The sequence below is a fragment of the Physeter macrocephalus genome, chromosome 11 (assembly GCF_002837175.3).
Source record: "Physeter macrocephalus isolate SW-GA chromosome 11, ASM283717v5, whole genome shotgun sequence".
Lineage (NCBI taxonomy): Eukaryota > Metazoa > Chordata > Mammalia > Artiodactyla > Physeteridae > Physeter > Physeter macrocephalus.
This window is the reverse complement of record NC_041224.1, coordinates 135,974,446-135,986,726: the sequence shown is the minus strand read 5'-3', so window position 1 is coordinate 135,986,726 and position 12,281 is coordinate 135,974,446.

Genomic DNA, 12,281 nt, shown 5'->3' with positions numbered 1-12,281 from the left:
CCCGCGTACCGCAAAAAAAAAAAAAAAAAAAAAAGCACATGTGAGCCTGTTGAGGTCAGGTGGGCACAAATAAACCTTTTCAAAATATGGACCGGGCGTCCAGTTTTAGTCTCTATCAAGCTCTAAGATCCCTGAGAAGCTCTTCATAAAGCTGCAGCTAGTACAGCTTTACTTGTGCAAATTCATGTGAGCTAAAGCTTTTCAACAGACGCTACTGTGACTGCCTGGTCAGAAGTTCATTAAATTCATAGTGGTCAAATTTGACAAGAGTATGTCTAGCTTTGTTCTGTGGAAGCCTGAGCAAAGTCATGAAAACCAGATGCAATTAGTGGGATTGCCATGAATCCAGAGGGACTGGCCTAAACGTCGTGTTTGTCCTGCTGTGTAAACAAACACATGGGCTTGCACATACATGCTCACTGCTACCCACAGTGAGCTACACACAACTCTCTCAAATACACACATTAATTTTACTAGTAATTGTTTCAGAAACTGCATCGGTAGAGCACTTGAGCTGCGACCATTAGTGTGTGTATGCAGAAACTGGCTTCTGTTTTGTATACACCATCACCAGTGCTGAGTGGTTCTCAGTATTTGGCCCCTAAACTAGTGGTTCTTACTTTTCCAGTCATCTGTCAAAACCTCCTGTGGAGTGTTTCAAATGAAAATTCCTGCCCGCCCCACCGCACCTTCAGAAATTCTGGCTCAGCAGGTCTGGGGCAGAATCTAAGAATCTGCATTTGGCAGACAAATCAATAAGAGGCCCCCCATAATGAATCACACGTTGAGTAATGATTTTCTGAAGACTTGTGGATACTTTCAAGACCTGATCAGTCTACCCTACATTTTAACATTGAATCAGTGAGGCCAGTGAGACCTCAGTGGCTTTGGAAATTCAAAAAGTCCAGTTGTAGCCTGGTTGCCTTTATCTGGGATGTTCCAGTGTGCTTCCCTTCCCATGTTTACATCATAAGATGAGCTGCGTTTAAGAATGTGTCATCATACACATTTACACCTGAAACGAGCAGAAGCCCACTTTCTTGCTCTAGGTGTTCACACCTGGTATCTCATTTTATTTTAGCAGAGCCAGCACTCAAACTAGAATCTTTTGATGGTGCCAAACCCAAAGCGTTGCACTGAACCACAGCTGCCCTCATTGGGTGACCAGGAGTCTCATAAAATGAAGTCTTTGTATCAGGTGATATTAAAAATAGTTAGCAACCAGAACAAACATGTGGACACCAAGGGGGGGAAAGGGGGGGTGTGGGATGAATTGGGAGATTGGAATTGACATATATACACTAATATGTATAAAATAGATAACTAATGAGAACCTGCTGTATAGCACAGGGAATTCTACTTCACTCTCTTGTACAGTAGAAACTAACACAACATTGTAAAACAGCTATACCCCAATAAAAAAAAAGAAAGAAAATGTTTATCAAAAAAAAAATTTAGCAACCAGTAAAATAGATGCAGGCCCCCTCAGAACTGATGCAGATAAGTGCCCCCAGCCCACTCCACTGGTCCTACCCACTGATAATGGTAAAGCACCCTCCAAGATGTTATCACATGGGACTCAGGCCCCTAATTAGGAGTGGTAGAGAGAAGAGAAAATCACCTGCTATCACCCAACTTTCAGGACAAATGACAGTAAACAGAAAATGATGACTAAAAAATGCAAGTTCACTCTTGAGATAGAGGAGAAGGACTAAATTAGAAGATTGCTTTCATAAGGAATGGTGACAACTCCCACCTCTTCCCCAAACAGTATCGCAGACTCATGGTCTGACAAGTGTTCCTGTACTTATGAAGATAAAAAGAGTATTTTTAATCATGACTGTCCTACAAATTTGTGACAAATGCTTGCCAGATCTCAGGCATCATTTGTGTTTACCCCAAAATCTGTCCAAAGAGAGCTTTATTTCCTTACTATAAAGAATTGCCCTCCTTCTGCGCTCAGGTGCAAACACCTGGGATGAGATTGCTGGAAGGTCTAAATAAGGTGATTCATTAATCCCAACTACCCTTAGTTATGCCTGGGTCCAGTCCAGGTCGGCTGTCCTTTGACCCTCTGTCAGGGTCTGTAAGAAACCCTACGTAAGTGGAGGTGGATTTTCTCTGCAAATTGCGGTTTAGAAAAAGTTCTGGTCAACCACAGGTTTCCTTCTTTTCGTTCCATCTTCACATTTCCCAGCTGGTGGACATCTTACCTATTCTATACTGAGTTTTCACACTTAATATTCAATTGTTTTAACTTTCACAACTCATGATTCTCTATTTTCTTGAGAAGTTGAACTTTCATCTTTGACAGTTTCTAGTCTTCCTCTTTTTTTTTTTTTTTTTGTTCAGCCATTTAAATGTGGAGCACTATTGTCCTGAGTGCTCCATTTCTGACTTAAAATGATTTCTGATTTAAAATCATGACATTTGAATTTAAAATCCCACACTTAATACAGCAGTGCCTAATAACAATGCCCACAAGGTAATGTAATTAGAAAATATTTTATTCTGGCTTCACTTCCCTAAAAGCATTCCAACATTACTCATTCAAAGAGCTAAAATAAAAGCTTGATCTTGGAATTAATTGGAGATTAACATGAAATCTTAATTTTAAATGTATCAAAGGAAAGAAAGAAAACAATTTAGACCCCAGTGTACATCAAAGGATAATTCTATCTGGCAACGTACAATGGCTTGGCGGCAGCCTAATCTCTCACCACACCCTACTGCTTCCATAGCTACCGCACCACAGAAGCCACAACATCTTTAGTGCTGTTCCCTTATGCAAGGAACTCTCCCCAGCACTGCGGCTGGGATTTAATTAATTACGGCTATTTACAAACTCATAGAAGCTGGTTACACACCAACAGAGAATCTCCACCTGCTCAGCAAGGGGCCTCTCTGGAAGTCATTGATGAACTGGCTTCCGATGGCTGCTATTGGACATGGATCGAACCCTGGCAAAGATACCAATTTAGCCTCTGCCCTGCTTATAATCTCTGCGGTGGGAGAGGCCCTTAAGGCACTGGGGTACTTGGCCAGCGGGATGAATGAGAAACTAAGAACAAGGTGGGAGAGAATTTGGAGCCCAACACCAGCTGCATGCAGGGTTCAAAGTGGTGTCAAATGTCAGCACTTTGCAGGGAGGGATTCTTATGCACATACCTTCTTCTCCTAGGCACGGTCTCACGTGCATTTTTTTTTTCCACTTATTTGAAAATCTTGCACTGCAGAGGAAGGGATTATGTGCTGGAGTGTTTCATTTTCAAATGTTTGTGCACAGGGCTTTTTGCCTCCCACCAACATTTCAATTACCTATAGTAAGTTTCATTAGAAATGTTTTTCATTTAAAATTTGAGTAAACACCACAAAATCAAAAGGGCTTCAGCGTGCCTAATTCTGAAAGAGAATTCTGCATAAAGTAACCATCTCTTATTTAGAGAACATGTTCTACCAAAACTCCATCATCCAAACCTTGAGTCAACCTGCTTATAATTTGGGACTTTGGTAGAAGAGTAGAATTTAGGACTTTTTAAGAGCTAAATTTTTATTTCACTAGGATGCAAATATTTTGAGTGTATCTTACTTTCTGACCACATTTACTAAAAAGGGTGTTCCTTCCTCTACTTCCCCTCTCCCCCTCTTTTTCTTGTTTTTCTATTAAGTGTGACTAAAGTAAAATTTAAAAGTGACCCTCAGTAAACTCAACTGAATCACTTTTTCTCCAGTGCTCTCTACTCTGAGTTTCCAAATACTAAGCCTCAAGTGGCTTCCACTGAGGTATAGACTGGAATTCCTCTTGGCAGCAGAGTGGATACTGTGGAGATCCTTTTTACTTTTATTTCAAAACACCTCTCAGGGGCAACTTTCCCCTTGCCTAGGGCTAAAGCAATTACTGGGGATGCAAATGAGGCTAAATCCTCCACTCTGGGGACAGCCAGTTCCAATGGGATTCCCCTCACACTAGAAACATTATTTATTTATTTCTACGGGGAGTTTTTAGCTTGAACTGATAAACAAAAATATGTTGTCAGTGACTGTTTTCCTGGGTATAGTGTATCCCTCAAAACATTTTTTTCTTCCTAAGAAGGAAATGTTAAGCTCTTGATAAATGAAAAATAAACTCTTGTTCTCTAAGATAAATTATTACAAAGAGAACCTTCTCCAACTTTAAAAATCTAATAGTAATCTTTGGCTTTGCACAGTAGAGTTTCCCTGAACTGTTGAATACATTCCATGTTTCTCAGACCTTGTTTTGGTTAAGGACAAGGGGAGCATCTCCCATGGATGAGTGATTACCTTATCATCCTTTTACTGGCAGCCAGGGAGATCTTTAACTCTTTAAGCAGTGGCATTTAAGTCTTGAGAACACCCAGAAGCTTGCCCCAGGCTTTAGACATTCTCAGTTTAAAAAAAAAAAAAAAAAAAAAAAAAAGAGAGAGAGAAAAGAAAGAGCGAGAGAGCGCCAGTAAGAGCGAGGGGTGCGGGGCGGGGTGGGGGGGGAGAGGGAGAGAAAGAAGGAAGGAAGGAAGGAAGGAAGAAAGAAAGAAAAAGAAAGAGAGAAAGAGAGAAAGAAAGAAAGAAAGAGAGAAAGAGAGAAAGAAAGAAAGAAAGAAAGAAAAGAGGGGGAAAGCCCAGCTTGGGTAGCAACAAAGCAGAAATAGAATAAGCCAGGTAGTTCAATTCTGATAAGATTGGAGATCTTCTGCGAATCAGGTAAGATGACCTGCAAACAAGTACCCTTGCTTGGGCAGGGGCAGCCTCTCCTCCTCTGGGATTTGTATCAGGGGCATTCATTCTCTGAGTATACTTAATGGCAAGAAAAGTTAGAGATAGGCTCTTTCCCAGCTTCTCTGAGCAATGAGGTTATTCTTTCACTTTTACAAGCATTTTAAATCACAACTTCTTACCTTTCCTTTGTGCATCAAAAAGAGGTCATCTGAAACTCAGTTGTAGCCGTCTCTAGGCTGTGTCCCCAAAACCGGTAGAATCAATTTTAAGAGGATTTTGTCACCAACAGTTTATAGCTCTTGATTGAAATGAAATAATAGACACAAGGAATGCTTGACCTCTGAAATGACACCCCAAGCCCTGCCAAAGGAAAACCCTCTTTTAAAAAAAGGAAAACAAAAGATTGTAGGAAAATGCTCTTAAGAGCTAAAAGTCAGAATGCAGAGTTATTCCTTTATTAAGACTTTGTAAATTGGTCTTTTTAAACCCTTTTATAATAAAGCCTACATGTCAGAGTAATGATGTCAAAACCCTTAAACTACACTAGTAAATTGAAAAGGTAATGAAAAATGAAAGATTTCATTCAGCTTTTTTGTTTTTGTTTTGCATTTTGCTCAAAGTGCTGCCTATTAAAACAAATAACTAAATTAAACAAAAGTGTACCAGTATATCTAGCTTTAACTTTAATAAGACAATTTTGAATATTTTACTTCATGATTTTTTGTTTTCAAATTAAATGAGGTTTTTATATAATATCAACTATAAAAAGAATTTTTTTTAAAGTTAGAAAGATCATATACCCAGAGTTAAGCAGCTCTTGACCTTAAGTGGTACAATTATAGTTGATTTTTTTTTTCTAACTTTATTTAGTTTTTAGAACTTTCCAAATTTCTATAATTAATATTTATTACTTTTAAAACAATATAATTTTGTTTAAAGTATAAAAATATTCCAATCATGTTATTTCATTCTTGGGTGTTTTAAATGAGAAATTTTTGAACCTCTTTTCCCTTCCCGACCCTCTCCCCATCTCTGCGTTGAGTCTCTCCTTGGGTTGCTTTTTCCCCTCTGCTCATTTCCCATCCTTCTGCGGCCCTTTCTCCTTCCTCAGTCAGGGTCACCTGCTTGAACGGAACTGCCTGCCTAACCCTGGGAACGTTTAGGAAAAAGAGCCCAGAGGGAGGAGACACGGAATGTCAGCGCTGAAAGGATGAGACCAGCAGCCTCACTTTACGGAGGAGGGAATTAAGGTCGACTGTGGAGTGACTTGTTCAAGGTCACAGCACCAGTTTGGGCAGAGTGGAAGTTAGAACCCAGGACTAGTCTTGCAGTTTGAACCTCTGAAAAGGATGGAGGCTGCTGAAAGCAGCAAACACAGAAGCATGTAAGGAATCACGCAGACATCTAATGCGTGAAGCAGGCTGGATTTTTCTAGGAACGTACTCTTGACTTTGTTTTTAATTCCCTCACCTCAGGTAAAGATATAAGCACAGAAAAAAAATGCTTCTCTACTGTAAGAAACACAGCAGTGTTAAAGCAAGGAGAAAGAGGCTGACCTGCAGCCTCAGCGTCACAGGGAGCAGAGGAGCTGTGGCCACGCGGCCTCAAGGGGGCCGCTGTTCCAGCTGCGTATTGCCGGGGAAGAATTCAGCCCCAGTATTATCAGATCTTCTGACTTGAGAAGACAAGTGAAAAATTAAAGACTTTTTGTGAAATTTCCCAGCTTTAAAATGTTGATGCGGATGTTTCAAGATACTATTTAAGCCAGACAAAATATGCCAGAAGTTTGCAACCCTTGATGTAGAGTGTGAGAACAGGGCAGAATTGCCTCATAATCTTAGAGTGAAGGTAAATGTTATGAGATCCTTGATGAAAGAGGGAAGGGTGACTATCTACTCCTGCTGATGGTTGATCTCAGAATTAAATAGCATCAGTACGTACAATCAGTACGGGGTGTACTAGGGCACTGGGCATTCTTGGCAACTGCTCTTTCTGTGTTTTTCATATCCTGCCTGGCTTTCTCTCCCCTCTTTTACGTTGAAACAAGATGAAAACTGTTGGATCCTTGGCTTAAAACTAATATACAGACTCTCCCTAATCACTGGTAGAAAGCTGTGGCAGTGAATTGGGATCTACTTGTGGAAACTTGAATGTAACACACACAAGAGTCCTTAAAATGTGTGACACTGTACTCCAATGACTTTAGAAGGACATCCATCTTGCCACGTACAAGAGTCTGGTTCTGTCTCCTCCACCTCTCATCCTCGTTTAGAAAAAAGGAAACTCTCTCCTTACCACAGCATTTATTTATTCATTCTATATACCTGAAAATTGACAAAGACTCCACCACTGCATTCCCTTTTAAGTCAACTTATAAGAAAAGGCATTGCCTTTTAAACGAGGGCAGTGAAGTTTCAGCTTGGCAACCTAACATAGGAATGATTATCAAAATTATAGATATAGGGCTTCCCTGGTGGCGCAGTGGTTGGGAGCCCGCCTGCCGATGCAGGGGATGTGGGTTCGTGTCCCGGTCCGGGAGGATCCCACGTGCCGCGGAGCGGCTGGGCCCGTGGGCCATGGCCGCTGGGCCTGTGCGTCCGGAGCCTGTGCTCCGCAGCGGGAGAGGCCACAATGGTGGGAGGCCCGCGTACCGAAAAAAAAAAAAAAAAAAATTATAGATACAACGCTTCCTTATATGTTCCTATTTTCTCCAAATTTTCTGCAATGAGTGCTTATTTTTTATAATCCGGAAGGGAAAAGTTTAGGAAAAACGTCTTTTGCCAAAGAGCAAATGAAACTGTATGTCTATTTCAAGAGTCAGATCAACCAACAGATTAAGAAGCTGCCAGTGAAAATGGATAGAACTTTAGCTCAGGAGTCAACAAACCCGAGGTTTAATCCCCATTTTTCCACTCAACCTTAATCTCTGAGCGCTCAGTCTTTTCTTCTGTTAAATGGGGATGAGAATGCCAATATTTCAGGGTAATTGTAAAGCTTAATGATATGTGACACATGGTAAGTTCTGAATAAAAGGTAATCATGGCTTATACAGTGGTTTTATTTAACGTACCACTTAACATCAGATTAATTCGGCAAAGCCCTGGTAAACATTTAAATTCGTGTGTGTTCATGAGAACAAACCATCCTGAAGTAAATAGCTCTAGAGTTTGTCTTTGTTTCTCCTGCCAAAACATCTCAGCAGAGCACTACAAAACCATATTGGGTGGTTTGTGGACCTGTACAAATTCTGTGAGAAAAATTCGAGTTTTTCTTTTATTTTGGGTACTGTGCCATTTTTAAAGAATCTGTGGTTGAATTTACAGAGTCATTTGTAAATTTAATTGCTCTTACATCTTCAAATTTAAAAATTATAATCATTTCGGCTTTTTTTCCAGAGTTCTTTAGCACAAGAACAATCTTTTTGAACAAATTTGGATATTGTACTAAAGATTATGACACTTTTAATAATGCTTTGCACATACTCAATAAATACATGTGATTGGACGCCCAGCCTCCTTGAACAATGGCCACAGCATAGAATCCAATGGAAAAGTGCATTCAGTGAAGCTTCGCAACCCTCCAGAATTAAGGGAGATGCCAACATCTTCACAACTAATTTCATAAACTACTTAAGCATTTTCCTAGCCTGTTTGCTGCTGTTTTTTCACAGCATTTAAATTACAAATTACTATGCCAGCTTAATATGACAGTTTTCTTCTTTATTTTTTTTTAAGAAATGCTGTTTAGACTAACTGAAGATTTATGCGTTCATCTCCCTCCAGCCCACCAGCACTGTCCACTCTGGACTACACTGTCTCTGGCCTAGACCATTGCAATTGGCCCCTGTCTGGCCTTCCTGTTTCATACAATCTGCTCTCACACAGCACTGCAGTCTTTGTAAAACGCCAATCTACTTTTAGCCGGTGACCTAGTAGATAACAAGAGCTATTGAGCACTTACTGTGCCTAGCATTGTGTTAAGCACTTTACATTCATTATCTCATTTAATCCTCAAAATGATCCCATGAGATCGTCTCCATTTTTTAGAGAAGAAAAGGAAGGCTCGAGACTTCCCTGGTGGCACAGTGGTTGAGAATCTGCCTGCCAATGCAGGGGACACGGGTTCGAGCCCTGGTCTGGGAAGATCCCACATGGCGCGGAGCAACTAAGCCCGTGCGCCACAACTACTGAGCCTGCGCTCTAGAGCCTACGTGCCACAACTACAGAGCTCATGTGCCGCAACTACGGAAGCCCGCGTGCCTAGAGCCCATGCTCCGCAACGAGAAAAGCCACTGCAATGAGAAGCCCACGCACTGCAACAAAGAGTAGCCCCCGCTTACCACAACTAGGGAAAGCCCACACGTAGCAACGAAGACCCCATGCAGCCAAAAAGAAATAAAAATAAATTAATTAATTTTTTAAAAAAAAGAAAAGGAAGGCTCAGAGAGGTTAAGTAAATTGTACAAGTAAATTGTAGATTACATCTTGAACTTCATTCATCCACTGAATTACACACACTCCTCCCTGACTACAGCCATAGCAGCATGATGGCAGAATGCATCAGGTGTGGTGACACCTTGGTCACATGCTGTCTCCACTGTCTGGGATGCCATCAGCCACTTGGCACTCAGATGGATCCTCTCCACTGTGAAGCCTTCCCAGATGTCCCTCCAACTCCCCACTTAGTCCTGGAAGCATGCCTCCCAGCACGCCCTGCTGCTTTGCCATCGTTAGTTTATCTGTCTCTCTCTTTTATCAAATGTCATGAGGGCTGCGACTTAATCATATTGTATTTGTATTCATTTACACACAGGCTGGGAAGTAGTAGACACTCAGTAAATGTTTGTAAAATAAATTCTGAGATCCTCAAGAGTGTCTTACTGATCTTTATAGCCCCCAAACCAAGCTGCAATACCAGGAGGTCAACCTGGGAGGGACAGATTGACTGAGAGGCAGTCCGGGGGGCTACAGAAGTGGAGCATGACAAGGCATGGGCAAAGAGTCAGTAGACAGAGATGCCAAAGCTGGAGATAGAGAAACCCAACTAGGGGCCAGCTGGACAAAGTTGGGGGGTGGGGTGTTGGCTATGGAGCAAGTAAACATGGGGAAGTGTATTTGTCAGGGTTCTCTAGAGAAACAGAACCAAATATAAAAAGGAATTTGTTATAAGGAATTATGGCTCACACTATTATGGAAGCTACAAGTCCCAAGATCTGCAGTCAGAAAACTGGAGACGCGGGAGGGCCCATGGTGTAGTTCAGTCTGAATATCAGCAGGCTTGAGACTCAGGAAGAACCAATACTTCAGTTTGAGTCCGAAGGCAGGGAAAAAACCCGGTAGTCCAACTCAAAGACATTCAGGCAAGAGGAATTCCCTCTTACTCTCGGGAGGGTCAGCCTTTTTGTTCTACTCAGGCCTTGACTGATTAGATGGGGCCCACCCACACTGAGGAGGGCAATCTGCTTTATCATTCTACCAATTCAAATGTTTTCTCATCCAGAGACACCCTCACAGACAAACTAAGAGTAACGTTTGACCAAGTGTCTGGGCACCTTGTGGCCCCATCAAGTTGACACATAAAATTAACCATCATAGGTGGGGAGTAGGTTGGAGTAGAGTTCACCCAGGAAGACCCTCATGGGCACAGGTTCCAATCACAGTCCCACTTTTATGTGCACAGTTCTTAAAGGGTCCATTCCCAACAGTCAACAGCCTGAGGAACCATCACCTCCCACCACTCTGCCCTCAAATCTGTTCCTTCTGTGCACTTCTCTCCTGAAACTTCCAGCAATATAGGCCTTATTTTGGAGTCACCCTTCATTCATCCTGGTCCTTGGTACTAACATCTCAATGGTTGCCAAGACCTTTCCATTCTTCCTGTAAAATGCTTCTCACGTGCCTCATCTTCCTTCACTATTGCTACTCTCCGACTATAGAGTGATGGCTATTCAATTTTTAAATATGAAAGAACTGGGTGGGGGGTGGATCACAGTCTGGTTGGAAAGGAGGTTTGGGGGACTGGTTTTGAAGCTGCCTTCACAGAGCAAAATGAAATTTTCTTTGGGTTGTCTGTTACAAATTAATAATACAGCAAAGTTTTATATAAGTATGCTTTACACAAATTGAGAAAGTGTTCATTGTATGTATCAAATTTACATATATATTAATAATTTGTGACAGAGGTTATGATGAGGAGACCCTACTTTGTACAGCCACTATAAGAATTGTTTCTTCAACAATGTCTTTCACTCCAAGCACTTTCTGTTTTGCTGCTGGATAAATCTTCCTAAAGCACAGCTTCAATATTATGAATACAAACCTTCACTGGATCCTCACTCCCTGCTAAATAAGGAACAGTCTGTAAATGGACTCTGTGGCCCTTCAGAGTATGGATTCCACTCATTTTTCTGGCTATATAGCCTATGAGTCACAATTGCCTCTTACACCCATCAGGAATGCCTTTGGATGCAAGTAGCAAGTACATTCAATGTGTGCTGGCTTTAACAAATAGAGAGCTATTTTTCTCACATAAGAAATTAATAAGTCTGCAGTCCAGGGCTAGTGCAAGTACTCAGTGATGTACCCAAGCTCCTTCTGTTCCTCTGTTCCATCATAACAATCATATGGTTTTGACCTTTTGCTTATTACCTCATAACCTCAGGATGCAGTTCTAGGCATCTCACCTACATTCCAAGTAGGAGAAAGAAGAGACAGCAAAGGGCAAAAGTTGAAGGAAGGTGCATGTTAATTGAAACTGTCCTGTTTTTATATGGGTAAAGTGAATAATTTTCCTAGCAATCTTCTGCTTATGACTCAATGATCAGAAGGGTTCACATGGTGGAAGGTGACTGGGAGAGGCAGGATTGTAGATGGAGGTGGGCCAGCCAACCAGTCGTACCTGCCACACTCACCTACTGTAATCAGGTGGCCCGCTTACCTTACTCCACATCTGCCTTCACATCATTTCCTCTGCCTTGAATGATCTTTGCCCTGCCCCCTCTCTGTTAATTGAAGGCCTTTCATTCTGTTTAAGTCCTGATAAAATACAGCTTCCTCTAAGATGTCTTCCTGGTCTCCCTCCAAACGTCTCTGATAAAATTTCTCCTTCTGAGATCAACCACTGTTTTTATTTCTGTTGTACCTAGAATCCTCACACTGTACTCTGGTTAATTATATGTATTTCATCTCCCTGACTATATTTTGAAGCCCGAGAGAACAGGGAGCATGTCCCATTCATCTTTGTATTTCCAAGGCAACTCAGCACAGAGTAGGTATTCAATAAGTGTTGGATGAATGCATGCATATTCTGCAATATTCCATTCTGAATGGAAAAGTTTGCAATACCCACATTGTGTCTATAATGGCCCCTCTGATCCAAGTTAAAGGAGGACATCTGCAGTCCTCGATGAATATTGGCTGCTGTCCTCTGTCCTCAGCCAAAGCAAGGACATCTGTGGTGGCAATGTGACTATCTACCAATGCTTTTTATGTCCCTTTGCCCAAATGTGCAGCTGTTTCCTTGGTGGGAAAGTAAGGGAACAGTAAAAA